Source organism: Panthera onca, chromosome D1 (genome assembly GCF_046562875.1).
Source record: "Panthera onca isolate mPanOnc1 chromosome D1, mPanOnc1 haplotype 2, whole genome shotgun sequence".
NCBI classification, from domain to species: domain Eukaryota; kingdom Metazoa; phylum Chordata; class Mammalia; order Carnivora; family Felidae; genus Panthera; species Panthera onca.
This window is the reverse complement of record NC_138348.1, coordinates 98331239-98355656: the sequence shown is the minus strand read 5'-3', so window position 1 is coordinate 98355656 and position 24418 is coordinate 98331239. Positions and strand designations below refer to the sequence as shown.

Below are 24418 nucleotides of genomic sequence, written 5' to 3'. Positions count from 1 at the left end.
GTTTGTGGGTTTGAGCCCCGTGTCGGGCTCTGGGCTGACAGCTCGGAGCCTGGAGCCTGCTTCGGCTTCTGTGTCTCCCTCTCTATCTGCCCCTCCCTTGCTTGCACGTGTCTCTCTCTGTCTTTCAAAAATGAATAAACATCAAAAAAAAAAAATAAAAAAAAAGACTTTTATTCATGGATGTATGATTAAATAACATTATTCTGGGCACACTGTTCTAGGCATGGGGCTAGACCCTGGAATTACAAAGATCAACAGAGCACAATCTCTGCCTTCAAAGGGCTGTCCAATGGGGGAGACAGAAATGGTATAGAGATAATTAGAAAACAGTAGGGTAAAGGCAAAGGTAGAGATGTGCACAGAGTATTGTGGGACCCCAAAGGAGGGGCAAGTGACCACCCAGTCTGTTAGAGAGGCTTTCTTGGAGGAGAAACATGAATTGAGTCTTTAAGGGTGAATGGGAGTTGCCCAGGTGTGGTGGGTTGTTACATTAACAGTCTCCAGTGAATCATGCGTCCTGGTACCCATGCCCTTTGTGTGATTCCCTTCCACATTTGTTCTGGGCTTGGCCATGTGCCTTGTTTTGGCCAATGGGCCATCAGCAAATGAGATGCAAACAGAAGCTTGGTAAGTGCTTGTATGTTCAGACTTGCCTTCTTGGAATTCAGTTGCCATGTGAGGAAGTTGGAGCTAGCCGTGTGGAGAACCGAGGTGCCTCAGTAGCCCCCAGTTGACTGCCACATGGTCATAAAAGCATGTGCGATCACACAAGCATGTGTAATTCCTACTGATGCCACATAGAACAGAAATAAAGCATCCCAGATAAGCCTACTAAGCTGGTTCTAAAACCTGGATACAAATTCTGATATTGCTTCATCAAGAAGTAAAGTCTGTGTCTCCCCCTCTTGAATCTTAATGGGGATGTAACTGCTTTAGCCAATAGAATATGGCAGAAGTGATGCTAAAAGACTTTTGAATTTACATCTTAAAAGACCTTATAGCTTTTACTTTGTTTGCTAGAATACTCACTTTTAGGGCCTCGGTATAAAATGTCTGAGTATCCTGAGGCCATGCTGTAAGGAAGCCCTTGTCACATGGGGAGGCATTGTGTAGACACTTTGGTAGGCAGTCCTGGGTGAATTTAGCTTTCAGAGTCATTTCAGCCCAGACTCCAGACATGTAAATAAAGAAGCGTCCAGATAATCTCAGCCCCAAAGCTGTTTGAGTTGTCCACCCAGCTGCTCAGATTTTCAAGTAGAGGCCCCAGATGTTGTGGGACAGAGACAAGTCTGAATCCCTAACCACGGAATTCATGAGTTTAACAAAATAGTGGTTGTGTTAAGCTATTGTTTTAGGTGGTTTGTCATGTAATGATAGACATCTGATACATATATGGGTGCCCAGAAGTGTGATGCTATCTTAAAACACTGAACAGATGGCATTTGGAACAGGGAGATGGGTGAAGGCTTGAAGGACAGGCAATAAGAATTGTGAATGTACTGGCAAGGGAGCTGGAAACCGCTTGGACCAAGGGTGACCAGTGTTCTATAGTGCTGTGGCCACTGGCAGAAAGTGTGCCTAATGAATTTGTGGGTTTGGCTTAAGAGATATGGAGATGGAATGTTAAAAGTGCCATCCAGGTGCTTCCAGCTGGCATGTCAGGTGTTATAAGGGAGAGATCAGCTAAACAAGGATCTGTCCAGTTTGCTGGGTTGGAAAAGAAAAGTAGTTCTCATTTTCAGTCTCTCCAGCAGGCGACAGATTCCCAAAGTAAGAATTGGCCTAAAGATAAAGATGAAATCAAGGGTATGATCGTAGAACCTCTGTTAACACCCCAAGAGGATTTAAGGTGGTGTCTAGTAGGCCTTCTCAGTTAAACAAAAGGGTTCCTAAGAATATTAAAGATGTTGTTCCATAGCTGAAGTAGAGTCTTCTTGAAAGTAACTATGTATGTGGCTTTTGGTGCAAGAAGTGAACCCAATAATACTCATAGAAAATCCATAAAGTTTTGAAGAGTACTGTTTTGGAAGAAACTCTATTAGTTTGGGCTAACATGAACGGAAATAGTTAAAAAACGGAAAGGAGGACTTTGGGCCCCCAACTTTCTATGGGCAGTAAGCTGGCCAATAGTCACAAGGGATTTTTCTTATGGAAAAGAAAATCCTCTCAGAGGGTAGATCCAGGAGCCAAGCGGGTATAACTAGAAGCCAAGGAGAACTGGACTTTATTCAAGTAACATCCCTGCTTCCAAAGGAGGGGGGTCCTGATAACAGAACCTGGCTGGATTTCAGAATTGCTTTGAATCAGTGATTGCTATGTGCCTCCCATTTCTCTTTTAATGGGAATATCTATTGAGGCTATTCTATGCCTGCTTCACAGTTGTGTGTTGGGCACATGGAGGGCAGATGTCTTGTCTTGCTAGTTCACAGGTCTGTGAATCAAGAGGAGCCACACCTGAGGAGTTGTACCCCAGGAGGCTCAGCTACATCCAGACTTGCTTCACATTGTGAGATCATAGACTTTGAGCCTGGTGTCATGATTGAATACTATTTTGGGTGTTTTGGGAAGGATGAGTATATCTCACATGTGGGGAGGCTGTGCATTGGTAGGGGTAGAGGGCGGACTGGTAGGTTGCTCTGTTAATGTCCCCCCAGTGAGTCACACCTCTTCCACATTGATTCTGGGCTCAGCTCTATGACATGCTTTGGTCAATGGAACTTCAGCAAATGTGATGCAGGCAGAGACTTCCTAAGTGCTTGCTCATTAGGGCTTGCTTCTTGGAGAACCCAACTGCCACATGAGGAACCCAGACTAGCCAAGGGGAGAAGCCTGAATTGAGATGCTCCAGCTGGCAGCCTCACCCAATGACTAGACACTGTGTGAGTTCCTCTTGGAGCATCCAGCCCCAGTACACCTGTCAGCTGACCATAGTGCATGGGTGAGCCCAGCCAACTCAGTTTGGAGCATATCTACGCACTGTTCCAGCTGATCTGTAACCAAACTGATGATTCACAGAATAGTGGTTGCCTTTAGTTACTAGTCTGAGTGGTTTGATATACAGCAATAGATAACAAATGAACCAGATGAAGAGAAGGAAGGGCATTAAGACAGAGGGGATGGTACGAGCAAAGGCATAGAGACAAAGCAAAGCAAAGTGGGTATGCGAAAATGCAGGCAGTTTGGGGTTGTCTGAGACAGTGCACGTTGAGAGGGAACATTGGAGAAATGGGGAAGAGCCAGCCGAGGAAGCCCTTGTCTCTTTGGGCATGGGTGATGGGGAGTCAACAGTGGTCTACAGAAGGGTACAGATAGATGCCTTCTTTAGAAAAATTACTCTAGGGACAGAATATGGGATGAACAGAGGGCCATGTAGACCCTCTCCTGGCCAGGTGGTTTTTTACTCTTTTACTATGTTCAGAGCAGTGTTAGGAGGACACCCTGGGAAACAAGGTGGTATGATAGACACTGCCTTGAGGTCAGGGTCAGTGTCTGTCTTGTTTACTGCTATATCTTTGGGACCTCCAGGTCCCAGCACAAAGTCGCTTCTCAATTGTATGTATGTATGTATATATGTATGTATGTATTTGAAGTATAGTTGACATACAATATATATTTTTTGGTCATGTTTTCTAAATTTATTTTTGAGAGACAGAGACAGAGCACAATTCAGGGAGGGGCAGAGAGAGAGGGAGACACAGAATCTGAGGCAAGCTCCAGGCTCTGAGCTGTCAGCACAGAGCCCGACGCGGGGCTTGAACTCACAAACTGTGAAGATCATGACCCGAGCTGAAGTCAGACGCTTAACCGACTGAGCCACCCAGGCGCCCCCAAACAATATATATTTTTTAAGTTTTCATTTAAATTCGTTAGTTAACGTAGAGTATAATACTAATTTCAGGTGTATGACAGTGATCCGACAATCACATTAAGAAATGCTCACCATAGTGAGTGTAGTTATCCTCTGTCACCATATGAAGGTATTAACCATATTGTTGACTATATTCCCTATGCTGCACTTTTCATCCATGTAATTTATTTATCTTACAATTGGAAGTTTGTATCTCTTAATCCCCTTCGCTTATTTTGCCCATTTCCTTACCCCCCTCTCCTCTGGCAGCCACCAATTTGTTCTCTGTATTTTTAAGTCTGTTTCTGGTTTTTTTGTTTGTTTGTTTTTTTAGATTCCACATGTAGATGAAATCATACATGTGTCTTTCTCTGTCTGACTCATTTCACTTAGCATAATGCCATCCATGTTTCATTCTATTTTGTGGCTGAGTAATATTCCATTGTGAATATATGCCACATCGTCATCCAAGGATCTATCAATGAGCACACAGATTGCTTCCAGATCTTGGCTGTTGTAAAGCTGCATTAAGCAGAGGGGTACATACATTTTTTCACGTTGGTGTTTTCATTTTCTTTGGGTGAATACCCAGAAATGGCATTGCTGGATCATATGGTAGTTCTGTTTTTGAGGAATCCCCTATACTATTTCCCATAGTGGCTGCACCAATTTACATTTCCACCAACAGCACGCAAGGCCTCCCTTTTCTCCACATGCTCACCAACACTTGTTATTTCTTGTCTTTTTGATCTAGCCATTGCTGACTGGTGTGGGGTGATCTCATTGTGGTTTTGATTTGCATTTCCCTGATGGTTAGTGATGTTGAACGTCTTTTTCGTATGTCTTTTGGCCATCACGTATCTTGTTTGGAAAAATGTTCAGGTTCTCTGCCCATTTTTTATTTATTTAAAAAAAATTTAATGCTTATTTATTTTTGAGAGAGAGAGAGAGAGAGAGAGCACGAGCAAGCAGGGGAGGGGCAGACAGAGAGGGAGACACAGAATCCGGAGCAGGCTCCAGGCTTGGAGCTGTCAGCACAGAGCCCGATGTGGGGCTTGAACTCACAAACTGCGAGATCATGACCTGAGCCCAAGTCAGATGCTTAACCGACTGAGCCACCCAGGTGCCCCTCTGCCCATTTTTAAAATAACATTGTTTTTGTTTGTTTTTGGAGGTGAGTTGTATGAATTCTTTATATGTTTTAGATATTAACTCCTTATCAGATATATCATTTGCAAATATGTCTCCCGTTCAGTAGGTTGCCGTTTCATTTTGATGTATCTGTTTTTCTGCCAGTACTGTACTGTTTGGGTTTCTAAAGCTTTGTAATAAAGTTTGAAATCTGAGATTGTGATGTCTCCAGCTTTGTTCTTTCTTCCTCAATATTGCTTTGGCCACTCAAGGGTCTTTTGTGGTTCTGTACAAATTTTAGGAGTTTTTTGTTCTAGTTCTGTGAAAAATACTGCTGGTGTTTTGATAGGCATTGCATTGCACGTCATTCTTGCACAGGGACCATGCTAATTTTCTCTGTATTGTTCCAGTTTTAGCATATGTGCTGCCGAAGCAAACGCTGATAGAGATCACGTTGAATCTGTAAATTGCTTTGGGTCGTATGAACATTTTCACAATATTAATTCTTTCAATTCCTGAACAGGGCATATCTTTCCATTTATTTGTGTCATCTTCAATTTCTTTCACCAGTATCTTACAGTTTTCAGAAGTATAGGTCTTTCACCTCCTCGGTTAAGTTTATTCCTAGATAATTTATTCTTTGTGATGCAATTGTAAATGGGATTGTTTTCTTAATTTCTGTTTCTGCTAGTTCATTATTAGTGTGTAGAGACACAACAGATTTCTGTATGTTAATTTTGTATCCTGCAGCTTTACTGAACTTGTTTATTAGTGCTAACAGATTTTTCTTTGTTGTTGTTTTTTGGTGGCGCCTTCAGGGTTTTCTATGTACAGTATCAGTCTGCAAATAGTGACAGTTTTACTTCTTCCTTACTAATTTGGAAGCCTTTTATTTCTTTTTCTTGTCTGATTGCTATAACTAGGACTTCCAATACTATGTTGAATACAAATAGTCAAAGTCCTTGTCTTGTTCTTGATCTTAGAGAAAAAGCTTTCAGCTTTTCACCACTGAGTATGATGTTAGCTGTGATTTTGTCATACATGGCCTTTATTAAGTTGAGGTATGTTCCTTCTTTAAAAAAATTTTTTTAATGTTTGTTTATTTTTTGGGGGGGGGTCGTGTGCGTGAGTGGGGGAGAGGTAGAGAGAGAGGGAGACGCATAATCTGAAGCAGGCTCCAGACTCTGAGCTGTCAGCACAGAGCCCGATGTGGAGATTGAACTCATGAACCATGAGATCATGACCTGAGCCAAAGTCATACACTTAACCGACTGAGCCACCCAGGTGCCCCAAGGTATGTTCCTTTTATACCCACTTTGTTGAGAGTTTTTATCATGAATGAATATTGACTTTTTTTAAATGCTCTTTCTGTATCTATTGAGATGATCATATGATTTTTATTCTTCATTTTCTTCATAGGGTATATCATGTTGATTGATTATGGTTATTGAACCATCCTTGAATCCCTGGAATAAGTTCCACATGATTGTGGTGAATCATCCTTTTAATGTATTGTTGAATTCAGTTTGCTAATATTTTGTTAAGGATTTTTGCATCTGTGTGTTCATCAGGAATATTGGCCTCTTTTCTTCTTTTCTTTTTCTTTTCCCTATCTTTCTTTTTCTTTCTTTCTTTCTTTCTTTCTTTCTTTCTTTCTTTCTTTCTTTCTTGTCTTTGATTTTGGTATTAACGTAATGCTGGGCTCATAGAAATTTGGAATTTCTCTTTTTTCCTGATTCAGCCTTGGGAGACAGCTTCTAGGAATTTATCTGTTTCTTCTGGGTTTCCAATTTGATGGTGTATAACTTTTCATAGTAGTTTCTTATAGTCCTTTGTATTTATGTGGTGTCAGTTGAAATTTATCTTTCATTTCTGATTTTATTTATTTGAGTTCTCTCTCTCTTTTGATGAGTTTGGTTAAAGGTTAGTCCATTTTGTTTATCTTTTTAAAAATCCAGCTCTTAGTTTCATTGATTTTTTTTTTTTTTTGGTCTCTATTTTATTTATGTCTACTCTGATCTTTATTATTTCCTTCCTTCTGCTAACCTTGGACTTTGTTTGTTGTTCATTTTATAGTTCCTTTAGGTGTAAGGTTAGATCGTTTATTTGAGATTTTTCTTATTTCTTGAGATAGACCCATATCACTCTAAACTTCCCACTTAGAACTGCTTTTGCTGAGCTGACAGCACAGAGCCTGACACAGGGTTTGAACTCGTGAACTGTGAGATCATGACCTGAGTTGAAGTCAGATGCTCAACCGACTGAGCCACTCAGGTGCCCCTACAGTTTTTGTTTTAAGGTCTGTTTTGTCTAACATAAATGTTGCTACCCCAGCTTTTTTCTTTCACTTTCATTTACATGGAATATCTTTTTCTCATCCCTTCACTTTCAGTCTTCATGTATCTTAAAGCCTGAAGTGAGTCTCTTATAGGCAGCATACAGACGACTCTTATTGTTTTAAATCCATTCAGTCACCCTGTGTCTTTTGATTGGAACATTTAGTCCATTTGTATTTAAAGTAATTTTTGATAGGTATGTACTTATTGCCATTATGTTAATTGTTTTCTGTGTGTGTGTGTGTGTGTGTGTGTGTGTGTGTGTGTGTGTGTAATTCTCTGTACCTCTTCTCTCTCTTGCTCTCCTCCATTCTGATTTGATGAGTTTCTTTAGTGTTATGCTTAGATATCTATCTCTGTTTTTTTGTGTATCTTTTATAGGTTTTTGGCTTGTGGTTACCATGAGGTTTGTATATAATATCCTGTGTATATAGCAGTCTATTTTAAATTGACAATCATTTAAGTTCAAATACATTCTCAAAGCATTGCATTTTTACTCGATGTATCAATGTATATGACATCGTATTTTATATCTTTTTATTTTTATGTACCTTTAATTATTGTAGATATAATTTATTTCACTACTTTTGTCTTTTAACCTCTGTACCAGCTTTATAGGTGATTGATCTACTACCTTTACTATATGCTTACTTTTGTCGGTGAATTTTTTTCCTTTCATAATTTTCTTTTAGTTATGGCCTTTTTTCTTCTCCTTAAAGAAGTCCTTTTAACATTTCTTTTTTTTAATGTTTATTTATTTTTGAGACAGAGAGAGACAGAGCATGAACGGGGGAGGGTCAGAGAGAGAGGGAGACACAGAATCGGAAACAGGCTCCAGGCTCTGAGCTGTCAGCACAGAGCCCAATGCGGGGCTCAAACTCATGGACCACAACATCACGACCTGAGTTGAAGTCGGATGCTTAACCGACTGAGCCACCGAGGTGCCCTGTTTTAACATTTAAGGGTGGTTTGGTGGGGTGATCTTTTTAAGTTTTTGTTTGTCTGGGACACTCTTTCTCTCTCCTTCAACTCTGAATGATAATCTTGACAGGTGGAGTATTCTTGGTTGTAGGTTTTTTCCTCTCAGCACTTTGAATATATCCTGCCACTCTCTTCTGACCTGTAAAGTTTCTGCTGAGAAATAAGCTGATAGCTTTATGGGATTTCCTTTATATGTAAGTAGTGGCTTTTCTCCTGCTGCTTTTAAGATTCTTTATCTTGGATTATTGACATTTTAATTATTCAATACATATTTTTGAATGAGTATAAAAAATAAGAACAATCAAGTATTATAGGTGCTGCCTACAAGGGAAAAAAAAGGAAGGATTCCAAGGAGAGCTTGGGAGAAAGCAGTGGTTGTTTTTCTGGAAAGAAGAAGAAAGGCACTCTCCACAGAGGGATTCTCAGAAGCAAAGTCATGGAGGAAGGAAGTGTGTCTGGGGAACTGCATATTCTGAAGTTCTGTGTGGCTCAAGCATGGAATGGGAGGAGGGGTGGTACCTGAGATGTGGTTGGGGAAGGAAAAGGAGCCAGATCACAAGAGACTGGATCTGCAAGGCTAAAGATGTTAGATTTTATCCAATAAGCAGTGGAGAACCATGGGAATCTCTAAAGCAGAGTGGAAGTGTGATGAGACTTGCACTTGTTTTTCACATTTATTTATTTATTTATTTATTTATTTATTTATTTATTTATTTATGAGACAGAGAGACAGAGCACTGGTCGGGGAGGGATATAGAGAGAGTGAGACAGAATCCGAAGCAGGCTCCAGGCTCCGAGCTGTCAGCACAGAGCCCGACGCGGGGCTCGAACTCACAAACCGCGAGATCATGACCTGAGCCGAAGTCGGACACTTAACCGACCGAGCCACCCAGGCGCCCCGAGACTTGCACTTTGGAGAGGTGAATGGAAGTCAGGGCAATGGTGTGGGATTGGAAAGGTGCACAGTAGTGGGTGTAGGGCAACTGGGAGCATAGGAGCTTAGCTGAGGGGGCTGAGAGCTTGAAAGAGGGGATGGAGGAGAATAGGACAGGTGAGGGAGATTCAGTTTGGAGAACTCATAATCCATAGGCATTCCCTGGGTGTGTTTGGTGAGGGTTGCAAGAACTCCCAGGTTTCTGGTGCGGCTCTTCTGAAGGATGGAAGAGACAAGGCAGTTTTGGGGCAAAAGATCGTGAATTTCGTGTCGGACAAGTTGAGCTTGAGGTACCCGTGGGATACACGTGTGGAGAGGTCCAAGTTGGGGTTGAGGAGTGAGGTCTAGGTGGAGGGTGGATATGTGGCAGGTGTTGGCAAACAGGTGGTAATGGGCACCCAGGGAGGGTTGCAGGCCTAAAAGAAAACAGAACCTGAGACAGGATCTGAAGGAGCACTGATATTTAAGGAATAGCAACAAAGGAGTGTGAGAAGGAGTGGCAGAAGGCCAGGAGAGCCAGGAGAGGGCCACACCACAGAAATGGGCACGTTTCAGTGAGGGAATGCTCAGCGTGTTAAGTAAAGACTAACAGATCAGGAAATGACTGCCCTCGAAAAGCAGTTTGTTATATCCACAGATCCAAAGAGGAGGGATGCACGATCCACAGGGGGCCACTCTGGGAATCAGGAGGCAGAGGAGGGAGAAGGGGGTTTCCGTGGGAAAGAATGTGTGAGGCAAGATAAACAGGTTTAGGATTACTACTTTGAATAATTGTAGTGGGTTCTGGGGGCACAGGGGTGACTCCAGTTGGCCGGTACCTGGCCCTGTGATGAAGGCTAGTAGCTTGGAGTGTGAGAACCTGATAAGGAGATGGTTGAGAATGTGGACACCATCAAATCCGACTGGTTAACTAAGTGAAATTGGTAGACCAAATGGATTAAATGAGATTGGCTTGTTTGCAGTTGAAAGGTGCACTCGTGGGTGAATGGTGTATTATCTCTAGGAATTGGCTAACCCTGGGGGTGGGAAGTCATCCCAGGTGTTGAAGCATCAGAATATAGAACATAAAAGACCTAGTTAATGTAGCGATGGGTGGGGGAGTGAGTGGGAAGAGATTGGAGATGTAAAGCAGAGGAACCTTGTAAGTGAGGATAAGTTTAACTGCCGTGGCTCCCTCTTCTCTCAAGGGTGGTCGGAGCCACGTGGAGAGGTGAGTTGCTGGTTTCCAAAGAATGGGGCTAGAGCGTCCCCTGGAGGCAGGGATGTGCCTGCTGGTAAGACCTTGCTCATGCGTGGGGCACCTGGGTGGCTCAGTCGGTTGAGCATCCGACTTCAGCTCAGGTCATGATCTTGCTGTTGGGAGTTTGAGCCCCGCATCGGGCTCTGTGTTGACAGCTTGGAGCCTGGAGCCTGCTTCAGAGTCCGTGTCTCCTCCTCTCTCTGCCCCTCCCCTGCTCACGCTCTGTCCCTCTATCTCTCAATAATAAACGTTACAAAAAAAAAAAAAAAAAAATTCTCATGCATGTCTCCTGTGCTGCAGCTGTTGGCACAAATGCTTGAGAGCATAGACTCTGGGGCTGCTTGGGCTTTGGGCTCCACCTCAGGGTTTTGGCTTGGCTAACTTTAGTTCTTCTCCAACTGCACAGAGTCAGGGGAGGGCCAGAAAGTTCTGCCTGAGAGGCGAGAATAGCCCTCCCGAGTCCTGACTCAGTCTCTCCAGTAGAAGGAAAACGAATTAGCAGTTTTTTGGCAGGTACAGTTGTGCCTAGGGATAAACAAGATTCATCCTCGTGGAATGTGAGCAGAGTTAGCTTTTTTTTTAAAAAATTTTTTTATTGGCTTTTGGCAAAAAAGGGGAGGCAGAGATCCCACAGTTCTCCGAGGCCACTTCTATCTCAGCTTTTCAAAGTCAGGACCCATCTTGGGCAAAGTCGCTTTGTAAGCAAGCTGCTGTCTCCTGATTTACAAGCTCGTAATATCCCTAACTCCTTCTGAAGAGGCTGACAATTACCCAGCACCCCTTGCCAGCTGGCTTCAGCCAATAGAGCTGCGTACAAATGCAGCATCCTGTAGCTACTCTGGGTCAGGCTACCCCAAAGTGAAGGGAAGTTCAACACTTAGATGGGGAAAAGGAAAAAAATCTGAAATATTTCCTTTATGTTGGAGGCATTTCTGCTGCTCGCTGGCAGGGAGGAAAGGCAGAAAATGTCGATGGGTGTTCTTTTTCCAGAGTGCGGTGTGTAGGAAAGCACGTGTTTCAGCTTCTCTAGGTGAGAATCAGGCAGATGTTGTCCATTCATCCTTCCAGGAGCTATTGGAGGGATGGGAATGGATGGATCTGGGGGTGGGGGTGACTCCTAGCACAAAACCTTTCTGGGGTGCCTGGGTGGCTCAGTCAGTTAAGTGTCTGACTTTGGCTCAGGTCATGATCTCACAGTTTGTGAGTTTGAGTCCTGCGTCAGGCTCTGTGCTGACGGCTCGGAGCCTGGAGCCTGCTTCGGATTCTGTCTCCCTCTGTCTCTGCCCCTCCCCTGCTCATGCTCTGTCTGTCTCTCTCTCAAAAATAATAAACATTATCGTTTCTGTGTTGTTCTATAGCTAAGGCATTTCCAGTAGATCAAACTTATTGAAGATCCAGCTTTAACATTTTGGGCCCAATTTAATTTTTAGTTTAGTGTGCATTGCTTTCTGATTATGAATGGCCTATAGTCATATATCGTATAGACACATAGATACATAATACATAAAGAATATAAATGAAAAAAATAATAAACATTAAACAAATTTAAATACAATGATACTAAACAACATGGAGTAAAAAGTAAATTTCCAACTAGTGCCCTCCAGCCATTGCTACAATTGCTGGCACTTGTGTATCCTTCCAGAAATATCCATGAAAATAATGGTGTTAGCAAATTTATTCTTTGTGGTCAGGCATGGAACTGCACACAGATGCAGTCTGTGATATATTTTTGTTTTGTACCTTGCTTATTTATTTATTTACTTATTTTTTACTGAACACTGTCTCTTGTGGATTATTCTGTATCAGGATATATAAAATTGACTTATTCTTTTATCAGTTCTATGCTATTTCATTTATGATCCTATTACGGTATATTTAACCAGTCCCCTCTTGGTGGCTGTTTAGGTGATTTACAGACTGTGCTATTACAAGCAATCGTTGAAATATTATTACTAAGTAAATTAAATCATCCAGTGTTTTCTTTTTGCAAATGATGAGCAGGCTTATATCTTCAGTGCAGACTCTTCCCTGTGCTCTGACCCACTGATCAGCTATTAATAGCCACACGAATGTTTCAAATCTAATATGTCCTAAATTGACCCCCCGTCTTTCCCACTGCATAAAGGGGACCCCCATCTACACGAGTGCCCGGCTGGAACCGCCAAAGTCGTCCGTGATTACTTCCTTTCTCTCCCTGCCCACTCGCCTCACCCATCCACCTCCCCCAGAGCTCTTTTTTGCCCACTTCTCTCCAAGCTTTTGCCTTTTCAGTAAACCTTTTAACTCCATGGTGCTCTACAGCTGCAGCCCTTTCCCAGAAATACTTTTACTGTCATCGCTCAAAGCTCATATCACCTTCTATCTGGATTAATGCAGTCATAATAAAGAGTAAATGACTTACAAAGCACTCTCCATGTGCCGGGCACCATTCTAAGTGTATTATAAACCCTAGTCCCTTTTTAAAAAAAATTATTTATTTATTTTGAGACAGTGAGAGAGAGGGAGAGGGAGAGAGAGAGAATCTCAAGCAGGCTTAGTGCTGTCAGCTTGGAGCCTGATGTGGGGCTTGAACTCACGAACTGTGAGATGATGACCTGAGCCAAAACCAAGAGTCAGACACTTACCTGACTGAGCCACCCAGGTGCCCCAAACCCTGATTCCTTTTGATCTTCAAAATCACCCTCGGGGTATGTGTACTATTATTCTTATTATTTTACTTGCTTTTAAAAAATTATCTATTATTCAATTCCAGTATAGTTACCATATGGTATTAGTTTCAGGTGTACAATATAGCCATTCAACCATTCTATACATTTCTCTCTTAATCCCCTGTTTCTATTCCACCCACCCCCACCCGCCTTCCCTCTGGCAACCACCAGTTAGTTTGTTGTCTGTTTTTTCTTTGTGTCTTCTTTTCTTTGTTTATTCGTTTGTTTTGTTTCTTAAATTCCACATATGAGTTACATCATATGGTATTTGTCTTTCTCTGTCGGACTTACATCACTTAGCATAATACTCTCTAGCTCCATCCATATTGTTACAAATGGCAAGAGTTCATTCTTTTTTAATGGCTGAGTAATATTCCATTCTGTATATCCTCTTCTTCATCCATTTATCTATGGCTGGACACTTGGGTTGCTTCCATATCTGGAATATTGTAAAGAATGCTGTAATAAATATAGGGGTGCATATATCTTTTTGAATTAGTGTTTTCATTTTCTTGGGGAAATACCGAGTGGTGGAATTATGGGATCATAGGGTAGTTCTATTTTTAGTTTTTTTCAGGAACCTCCATACTGTTTTCCAGACTGGCTGCACCAGTTTGCATTCCCACCAGCAGGGCAAGAGGGATCCTCTTTCTCCGCGTCCTCACCAACGCTTGTTATTTCTTGTGTTTTTGACAGGGTATGTGTACTATTCTTATCTCTATTTTACAAATGAGGAAACTGAGGCACAGAGAAGCTCATCAACAGGTAAGAGCCGGGGCTGTTAACACTATGCAATTCTCTCTACTAAGTAATCCGCTTTGCAGACCATTCTCCAAATCAGTGCTCTTTTTAAAGACACGGAGCAGGTCACGTCCTGTGCATCTTTAAAACCCTTCAGTGGCTCGATGTTTTGTCCTTTCTCTTAGAATAAAACCCAGATTCCTACAAGGGATTGCGCGTGTAGGCCCCACATCTCATTGCCTTACCTAGCATCATCTTTCCTGCCAGCACTGCACTTGGCAGGCTGTTTGGCAAGTCTTGTCCCACCTCAGGGCCTTTGCATTTACTCTCTGTTTGTCTAGACAAGTGGTTCGCTCCTGGGGCTATTCCCTCTTCTTCCTCTCCCCTCCTCTCTCCCCAGCGACACTTGCCCGCTTCTGGAGATACTTTTGGTTGTATCTCCAGTTGGGGCAGGGGGAGGGCTACTGGCAGGGATGAGAGCGACCAGAGTTGCTGCTAAACATCCTGCAGTGGACAGGACCATCCCCACAGCAAAGAATTATCTGGCCCAAAATGTCAATAATCGATAAACCTGGGTTTAGAAGTCACCTCTCTGTGTATTCCTTCATATGATTCATTCACTTTCAACTGTAGATGTTGGCACAAAATGTCTTCCTGACCGTCCTATTTAAAGGAGAGCTGGCCTCATGCCCCACCCAAGTTATCGCCATCATTTTCCTAATTATTAGTACTTTTGCTTTATTTTGTTCTGCTGGTTTCCTGGGTTCAATGCATTAGGCCACTGTTTCTAATCTTTTGAGAAAATACCTTAGTGAGATATTCTAGGTTTTTAAATCTGGGTTATGTATGGTCTTTAAATTTTTTTTTTCTATATTTTTGTGTGACTATTATTGGAGTCTAGTTTACATTATACTTTTTAACCTATTAGTGTTATCATGTACATAGGTACTAGTGTTTGAGAAGCACGTTTGTTTATTGAATTCACTCAATGTTGAGTGAATTAAACGTGTTCAAAATGCTATAGATATTTGTGCGGTTTAATACAGTACAGTAACATGTGCCATTTAAATAAAGTTAAGCTAATTAAAAATAAATAGAATTAGAAATTCAGCTCCTTACTCATGCTAGCTACATTTCAAGTTCCTGACAGCCAATTGTGGCTCATGGCTACCATGTTGGACAGTGAAAATATAAAACATTTCCATCATGGCAGAAATTTCTGTTGGGCTGTGTTGTTCCAGAATTTCGTTCTATTTTAAGATAAAGTATATATATCACACATATGGTCATATAGATGTAGATATATGTTATATTCCTGTTATAATAAAATGGTTTTTAAAACTTTTCTTTCTATACAACGTACCTTTATTAACTACATAGGATGTACTAAATTCTTAAATGTTAAAAATTATCACATTCTTTGCGATAGAAATCTCTACTTTGCTGCATTAAAAAAACGTGCTCTTCAGGGGCACCTGCGTGGCTTAGCATCCAACTTCAACTCAGGTCATGCATGATCTCATGGTTTATGGGGTTGAGCCCCACATCAGGCTCTTGGCTGTCAGCGTAGAGCTCGTTTTGGATCCTCTGTCCCCCCCTCTCTCTGTCCCTCTCCTGCTCTATCTCTTTCTCTCAAAAATAAATTATCATTAAAAAAAGACACTGCTAAAATAAATAAACGTTAAAAAAAAATTAAAAAAAAAAAGGGGCGCCTGGGTGGCTCAGTTGGTTAAGCGTCTGACTTCAGCTCAGGTCACGATCTTGCGGTCCATGGGTTCGAACCCCGCGTTGGGCTCTGGGCTGATGGCTCATAGCCTGGAGCCTGCTTCCGATTCTGTGTCTCCCTCTCTCTCTGCCCCTCCACCGTTCATGCTCTGTCTCTCTCGGTCTCAAAAATAAATAAACGTTAAAAAAAAATTAAAAAAAAGACGCTGCTTCATAAATATCTGTTTATTTAAAAAATTCCTATTACATCTTAGGAAAAGTGACACAGTCTTAAAATTTTTCTTCATGATAGGAGGGCCTGATTTCATAAGTGAATCTCGGGGGGGTTCAAGAGAGAGAAAGGTACTGCGAAAGTAATGCCACATCCTGTATCTTATTTCGTGAAATGCACATTCAAGACACCTGTGCTCACCTTTGCCCACTCACAAGACAAAGGGAGAAATAATACTTCCGGAAGTGAATGTTGCTAAGGATTATGGATGTAGGGCGTGCTCATTTACGAGGGTCCTCCGGAGATTTCCCCATGACTGACTGTGGCTACTACCTTTTACCCAGCTCCTTGGCAGGCAGTGTGTGGCCCTGGGTCCCTGCCTGCCGAGCAGCGCTGCCTCTCAGGAGCCGGGAAGCTGTGGGGTCAGGAGGCTTGGTGGAGAGTCAGGGAGAAGGGCAGGGGTCTTAACTGTGCATCTTGAGGCTGAGACAGGCACTTCAGGAAGCACCCCACATATTTGTGTATGTGAGCCTTCTGGGTGGAGCCAGTGGGAAGCAGCTGGGGACCCGTTGCCTTTGCAATTCAGGCTGCATGTCCCTTGGTTCAACAATGGTGCTGGGTTGAAATTTAGGGCTGGGAGTAGGGGGAGGTGAGCGAGGCACTCGTCAGGGGTGCAACATTTAAGAGGATGCCCAAAACTCGGTAGCTAAAGTAAATACTGTCTTAATGACAGTATCTCAAAACAAAACAAAACAAAACAAATACAAAAATGCCACGCAGAACAAAGTGTCAGTCTTTAAAACAAAGACAGGATCTGACCCTGGGCTCGCATGATTTATCTTACTTGCATCAACCTCATCTTGGCCCTGTCACCAGATAAAAGCTGCTGTCACCGTCCTAACTGCAGCAAGAACTTCCCCTTTAAAGAGTACAAAACAAAACTTCCTTTTACTTTTGTGACATACAAGGAGGACACAGCACACATCTTTAGGATATTGGTAGCTGCATTTTTACAACTTCACATGCAAGTGCAACCAGAACCCAGTCCCCCAGAAACTGCCCTCTTGCTCCTTCCAGGCACGACCCTTGCCTCCAGGTGATGCCAATCCCTAGCCTGATGTCATCATCTTTTTTTTTTTTTTTAATTGAGGTGAAATTCACACAACATAAAATCAACCATTTTAATTTTTTAAATATTTATTTATTTTGAGAGAGAGAGAGAGAGGTCAAGCGGGAGTGGCAGAGAGAGAGAGAGAGAGAGAGAGAGAGAGAGAGAATCCTAAGCAGGTTCCATGCTGTCAGCATAGAGCCCAACGTGGGCCTCGAACCCACGAAACATGAGATCATGACCTGAGCTGAAACCAAGAGTCAGATGCTAACTGACTGAGCCAGTCAGGCGCCCCCAATTCAGTCATTTTTTAAATTAATTAACTAATTAATTAATTGATTTTCAAGTTAGCTAACATACAGTGTAGTCTTGGCTTCAGGAGTAGATTCCCGTGATTCATCACTTACATACAACACCCAGTGCTCATCCCAACAAGTGCCCTTCTTAATGCCCATCACTCATTTTCCCCACCTCCCCAACCCTGCACCCCCATCAACCCTCAGTTTGTACTCTGTATTTTAAGAGTATTTATAGGTTTGCCTCCTTCTCTGTATCTTATTTTTCCTTCCCTTCCCATATGGTCTTTTGTTAAGTTTCTCCAATTCCACATATGAGTAAAATCATATGATATCTGTCTTTCTCTGACTGACTTATTTCACTTAGCATAATACCCTCCAGTTCCATCCGTATTGTTGCAGATGGCAAGATTTCATTTGTTTTTCATCGCTGAGTCGTATTCCATTGTATACAGGTACACAACTTCTTATCCATTCATCAGTTGATGGACATTGGGCTCTTTCCATAATTTGATTGTTGTTGAAAGCACTTCTGTAAACATTGGAGCACGTGTACTGCTGTGAATCAGCACTCCTGTATCCTTTGAATAAATACCTAGTAGTGTTATTGCTGGGTCGTAGGGTAGTTCTATTTTAAACTGTTTGAGGAACCTCCATACTGTTTTCCAGAGCGGCTACACCAGTTTGCATTCCCATCAACAGTGCAAGAGGGTTCCCGTTTCTCCACATCCTCACCAGCATCTGTCGTTTTCTGACTTGTTCATTTTAGCCACTCTGACAGGTGTAAGGTAATCTCATTGTGGTTTTGATTTGCATTTCCTTGATGATGAGTGATGTTGAGCCTCTTTTCACGTGTCTGTTTGCCATCTGGATGTCATCTTTGGAAAAGTGTGTATTCATGTCTTCTGCCCATTTCCTCACTGGATTATTTGTTTTTTGGGTGTTGAGTTTGGTAAGCTCTTTACAGATTTTTGATACTAACCCTTTATCCGATATGTCATTTGCAGATATCTTCTCCCATTCCATTCGTTGCCTTTTAGTTTTGCTGATTGTTTCCTTTGCTGTGCAGAAGCCTTTTATCTTGATGAGGTCCCAATAGTTCAATTTTGCTTTTATTTCCCTTGCCTCTGGAGACATGTCAAGTAAGAAGTTGCTGCAGCCAAGGTCAAAGAGGTGGCAGCTTGTTTTTCTTGTAGGATCTTGATGGTTTCCTGTCTCACATTTAGGTCTTTCATCCATTTTGAATTTACAACATCAACCATTTTGAAGTGTACAATTCAGTGACGTTTTATACCCTCACAGTGCTGTGCGAATGACCACCTCTATCAAGTTCTAGAACATTTTCATCTCCCCAAAGGGAGACTGTACCCACGAAACAGTCATTTCCTGTTCTCCCTCCCCCCAGCGTATGGCTAATAGCAATTTACTTTCTGTCTCTTGGGATTTACCTGTTCAGGACACTTCATAGAAATGGAATCATCCAGCTGTGTCTGGCTTCTTTCACTTAACATAATGCTGTCAGGGCTCATCCCGGCTGTAGCAGGTATTGGCACTCGATTCCTTTTTAGAGGTAAATAACGTTCCATTGTATGAATACACCCCATTTCGTTTGTGCGTCATCTGTTGATGGGCATTGGAGTTGCCTCTACTTTTTGACTCTTGTGAATAGCACTGCTATAAATATTCACGTAGAAGTATTTGTTTGAATACCTGTTTTCAATTCTTTTGGGTTAGTACCTGCTACAACAGGGATGAGCCCCTACCTAGCGTTGGAATTGCCGGGTCTTACGCTAATTGTATGTTTAACTCTTTGGGGAACTGCCAGGATGTTTTCCACGGAGGCTGCACCACTTGTGCATTCCTACCTGGATTGTACAAGTGTTCCGGTTTCTCCACGTCCTCACTAGCACGTCTTTTCTGTTTTGTTTTGTTTCGTTGTTTAATTATAGCCATCCTAGTGGGTGTGAAGTGGTATCTTAACTGTGGTTTTGATTTGCATTTCACTAATGACTAGTTAAGTGGAGCATCTTTTTATATGCTTATTGGCCATGTGTATGTCTTGTATGTTCAAGTCCATTGCTTACTTTAAAATTGTTTGTCTTTTCGTTGTCTATTGAGTTGTAAGATTCTTTATCTCTTCTGGGTGTTAGAACTTTGTTTGTTTAGTTACTTATTTTTAAAGTTTATTTACTTATTTTTGAGAGAGAGGGAGAGGGAGAGAGAGAGGGAGAGAGAGAGAGAGGGAGAGAGAGAGAGAGGGAGAGAGAGAGAGAGAATGAGTTGGGGAGGGGCAGAGAGAGAGAGGGAGACACAGAATCTGAAGAGGCTCCAGGCTCTGAGCTGACAGTACAGAGCCCGACGCGGGGCTCGAACTCACGGACTGTGAGATCATGACCTGAGCTGAAGTCGGACGCTCAACTGACTGAGCCTTATTATGGGTGTTAGACCTTTTAAAGATATATGGTTTGTAAATACTTTGTACCACTTATAGGTTATCTTTTCACTTTTTTGATGATAGCATTTAATGCACAAAAGTTTTTAATTTTGATGAATTCCAGTTTGTCTAGTTTTTCTTTGTTGTATGTGCTTTTGGTATCATAGCTAAGAATTCATCGCCAAATCCAGGGTTCATGAAGATTTAACCTTATGGTTTCTTGTTAAAGTTTTGTAGTTTTATGGGGCGCTTGGGTGGCTCAGTTGGTTAAGTGTCTTACTCTTGGTTTTGGCTCAGGCTATGATCTCACAGTTCGTGGATTTGAGCCCCATGTTGGGCTCTGCACTGACAGCGTGGAGCCTGTTTGGGATTCTCTCTCTCGTCTCTCTCTGCCCCTCCCAGCTCATGTGTGCTCTCTCTCTCTCTCTCTCATCAAAAATAAATACATATTAAAAAAAGTTTTATGGTTTTAGCCCTTATATATAGGTTGTTGATGCATCTTGAATTAATTTTTGCATATAGTATGGCACAGGGATCCAATTTCATTTTTTTGCATGTGGATATCTGGTTGTCATGCCACCATATGTGGAAGAAAATATTTTTCCCCACTGACTGCTCTTGGCACCCCTGTTGAAAACAAATTGGCCGTAGATGTATGAGTTTATTTCTGGACTCTTAGTTCTATTCCATTGGTCTGTATGTCTGTCTTTATGCCAGTACCACACTGTTTTTATTACTGTAACTTTGTGTAAGTATTGAAACAGGGAGACGTAAGTCTCCTAGCCTGCCTTTTATTCATTTTGACTAGTTTTATAATTTGTATAAATGGAATCGTATACCATGTACTCATATGATATGTTTGTTTTCTTCTACTTAATATTATTTTGAGAGCTACCTTGTAAAGTTAAGTTAAAAAAAAACCTCTTAAATAAATAACACATTGAAATGATTTAAGATTTTATTTTATTAAAAAATTTTTTTTAAATGTTTTTATTTATTTTTGAGACAGAGAGAGACAGAGCATGAGCAGGGAAGGGGCAGAGAGAGAGGGAGACACAGAATCTGAAGCAGGCTCCAGGCTCTGAGCTGTCAGCACAGAGCCCGACGTGGGGCTCGAACTCACAGACTGCGAGATCATGACCTGAGCCGAAGTCGGATGCTCAACCGACTGAGCCACCCAGGCGCCCCTAAGATTTTATTTTTAAGTAATCTCTACATTCAACATCAGGCTTGAACTCATGACCCCAAGGTCAAGAGTCATACACTGTACCAACTGAGCCAGCTAGGCACCCCACACACTGAAATGATTTAACACATTCAAAGTGTGGGGGGTGCCTCGGTGGCTCAGTCAGTTAAGCATTGGACTCTTGATTTTGTCTCAGGTTATGATCTCACAATTGTGGGATTAAGCCCCATGGTGGGCTCAGAGCACAGCTCAGAGCCTGCTTGAGATCCTATCTCCCTCTGTCTCTGCCCCTCCCTGCTCAAGCTCTCTGTCTCTCAAAATGAATAAATAATAAATAATTAATAATTAATAAATAGACTAAGAACCCCCATAACATTCAAATAGGATGACAAGCTTAAAGTGAAAAGCTGGCTGTCTCCCAGTCCAGTTCTCCACCTCCCTTCCCCAGAGACACTCAGTGTTACCCGTTTACTGAGCATTTATGGAGAGAAGTTTTAGGCATAAAGAGGTCTTGGATTATATACCATCCCCCACCCCTCCACAGAGAAGGTAGCCCATGCTACAGATGGAAGAGAACACTTCATTAGGCAGAACTTTCTAGTTCTTTCCTTGGCTTACCTTCTCCCCGTCCCCGTTGCCAGGATTCAGTCCATTTTATGAGTACAGGGCTGTTACTTTGTAGACTGTAACTCCGTTTTTCTGGTGTTTCCTCATAATTAGAGTCAGCTCATGCACTTTGGGCAGTAATAACGCCGAAGTGATGTGCCAGTCTCAGCCCGCTATATCAGGAGGCGCCTCATGTCAGTTTGCGCCATTACTGGTGAAATAAATTTTGATCGCTTGGTGAAGGTGGAGCCTGCCAGGTTTCTCCACTGCAGAATCATCAGGGTTTTTTTGTTTGTTTGTTTGTTCGTTTTTTTGTAAGTGATAAGTTATCTTTGGGGAGATTCTTTGAGACAATGCATATGTTGCTACTCATCAAATATTCACTTAAAGGTTTTAACATCCATCGATGATTTTTGCCTGAATTGGTGATGATTGGGAAGGGATGCGTATGAATTTTATTTGCACCGTCCTTGAGCTCTGCCGAACCCAAGAGTCAGGCTAGGTCAGTCGTGCTGTGAGGTGCCTCTTACAGGGTTTCTGCACATCTGTGGCTCCGGAAGTCCTGCCTGCTGTCTCCACAAGGCTCAGCTTGTAGTCCAGGGGAAGGGTGAAGACCCAAAAAGAGTGAGAGGTGTGAGGCACAGAGTGACAATGTCAGATTCACCGAACTTGCCTCCATGCCCCTACTTCTGGCTCCAGAGAAATCAGAGGGGCCATTGGTAAGGTTGGGGCCGTTGAGGCTTGATCTCACGATCCTGAGATCACGACCTGAGCCAAATCAAGAGTCGGGTGCTTAACAGACTGAGCCATCCAGGTGCCGCTAGATGGTCAGTTTTGAAACCAAATTTGGACTCTCTGCTCTGGAACCCCAATTTCTTGAGCAAATCATCCTCTGAAATGTATCCTAGAGTTAAGGGCTGTTCTTAAATGCCTTGATGAGGATATGTCACTGGGAGAAGGTGTAGCTGGTATGAAGCCCGCTTGCTTCTCTACCTCGGATCTCCTCTTCAGGATGACCTTGTTGTGGCCTTGGCTTGATTCTGAGGCATCTGCAGGATCCGGTCTTCTCCGAAGTAGGTGTCTGGCTCTTTGATTCTAAAGCCAAATTCAGATTCAGACTCTTCAGTGTTGCTTTCTAAAGCAAGTTTTTGTCTGGAAGCATAATTGAGGTAAGATTTTTGGCTGAATGCGTGGATGAGAATTTTTAATGGATCCTCTGTGAATTTGGTGCAACTGTACCTACTATGTGTAGCCAGAATCTTGTTTGGAGAGTTGTCTCAGGGCATATTGGAGGAGAGTCCTGGAGTCCATTCTAGGGTGTGACCAGCTAGATTGATCTTGTAAACTTGCAGATCTCACTAGTCCTGTGCCCTATCAAAGACAGCTACCCAATACCTATAGCACCCCCACTTTATGCTGCCAACCCCTGGGATCTGCAAATCCATGTAAACACTCCCCAAACGATGTCATTTTGATCTTTACTTAGCATGAAAAATATGAGACGTGAATAATTTATGTGAGGTCAATATAGCTAATAATACAAACAATATAGCTAATATACAAACAATATAGCTAATCATACAAACTTATGATGGATTCTTGGATTTGTCACAGTTTTTGTATCTGTGGATTCTAGAAATGTTGACTTTTCTTGGTGGGATAGTCAGAATATTTTGCCATTGGAAAAGGACAGTGGAATATTACTCAGTGATAAAAAAGATTATCAAGCCAAGAAAAGACACGGAGGAACCTTACATGCATATTGCCAAGTGAAAGAAGCCAATCTAAAAAGGCTACCTAGCATAGGACAACTATATGACATTCTGGGAAAGGCAAAACTACGGAGACAATAAAAAGATCATCGGTTTCCAGGGGTTGGTGCATAGGTGGAACACAGAGGATTTTTAGGGCAGTGTAGCTATTGTTTGATATTATAGTGCTGGATACATGTCATTGTACATCTGTCAGAACCCGTAGAATGTACCCAAGAGTGAACCCTAATGTAAACTATGGATTTTAGGTGATAATGATGTGTCAGCATAGGTTCATCCATTGTGACAAATGTGCTACTCTGGGGTGAGAAGTTGATAATGAGGTGGGGGTGGGGAGGTTGTGAGTGTTTAGTCGTGGGCAGGGAGTATATGGAAATTGTTTCTTTTCAACTTTGCTCTGAACTGAAAACTGCTTTAAAAAATAAACTCCATTAAAAAAAAAAAAAAGGATTCATACATTTTAAAAATGTTGGGCACCTCCTAGCCTTCTGGATAAAAATCCAAACCCCTTCATGTGCTGGGCCCTCCACTGTTGGGCTTGTGTGCCTTTTCTGGCTTCATCTCCTACCCTGTTCCCCCCTTCCAGCAGGACAGGCTGTGTTCTGACCACATACATCCTCTTGCTGGCCACCTTATTGCTTTGTACCTTCATCACCCCCTCTCCTACAGGGCTTGTCTTTCTCCTCGTCCTCTGCCTGGTGAGATCCTACAGGTCCTTAGGCTCAGCTCAGATCAGCTCAGCTCAGTCTTGCCCGTGGTGAGCCTTCTTTGGTGCATTCAATTCCAGGCAGAACTGTCACCACCCAAACCCTCCATGACTGCACTTTCAGAGCAAGGTTTCTGGAGGATGCAACTGCTTAAGAGTCTAGTCATTTGTCTATGATTTATGTTTCTTTTTCTGTAGTCACACTTTTCTTTTATTCAAAGCATGAGTGTGGCATGGAGTATATAATGGCTAATTTCTTTTTTTTTTTTATAATGTTTGTTTATTTTGAGAGAGACAGAGAGAGGGAGAGCACATATGAGTTGGGGAAGGGCAGAGAGGCAGAGAGGAGAGAGAGAATGTCAGGCAACGCTGGGCTCGATCCCATGACCGTGAGATCGTGACCTGAGCTGAAATCGAGAGTCAGGTGCTTAACTGACTGAGCCACCCAGGCAC

At 42.3% G+C, this 24418-nt stretch overlaps 1 long non-coding RNA gene and 1 pseudogene across 2 annotated transcripts in view; one reads left to right on the top strand and one right to left on the bottom strand.

The window, feature by feature from the left end:
* The window catches only part of LOC132660981 (uncharacterized), a 292245-nt gene that overhangs the window by 39611 nt on the left and 228216 nt on the right, over nt 1–24418 (top strand). For both annotated transcript variants that reach the window (XR_013550037.2, XR_009601987.3), the window contains exon 3: nt 13877–13945. This is a non-coding gene — a long non-coding RNA (uncharacterized LOC132660981). The remainder of the gene's footprint in view (nt 1–13876; nt 13946–24418) is intronic.
* On the bottom strand, nt 5303–5416 carry LOC132662602 (U6 spliceosomal RNA; annotated as a pseudogene).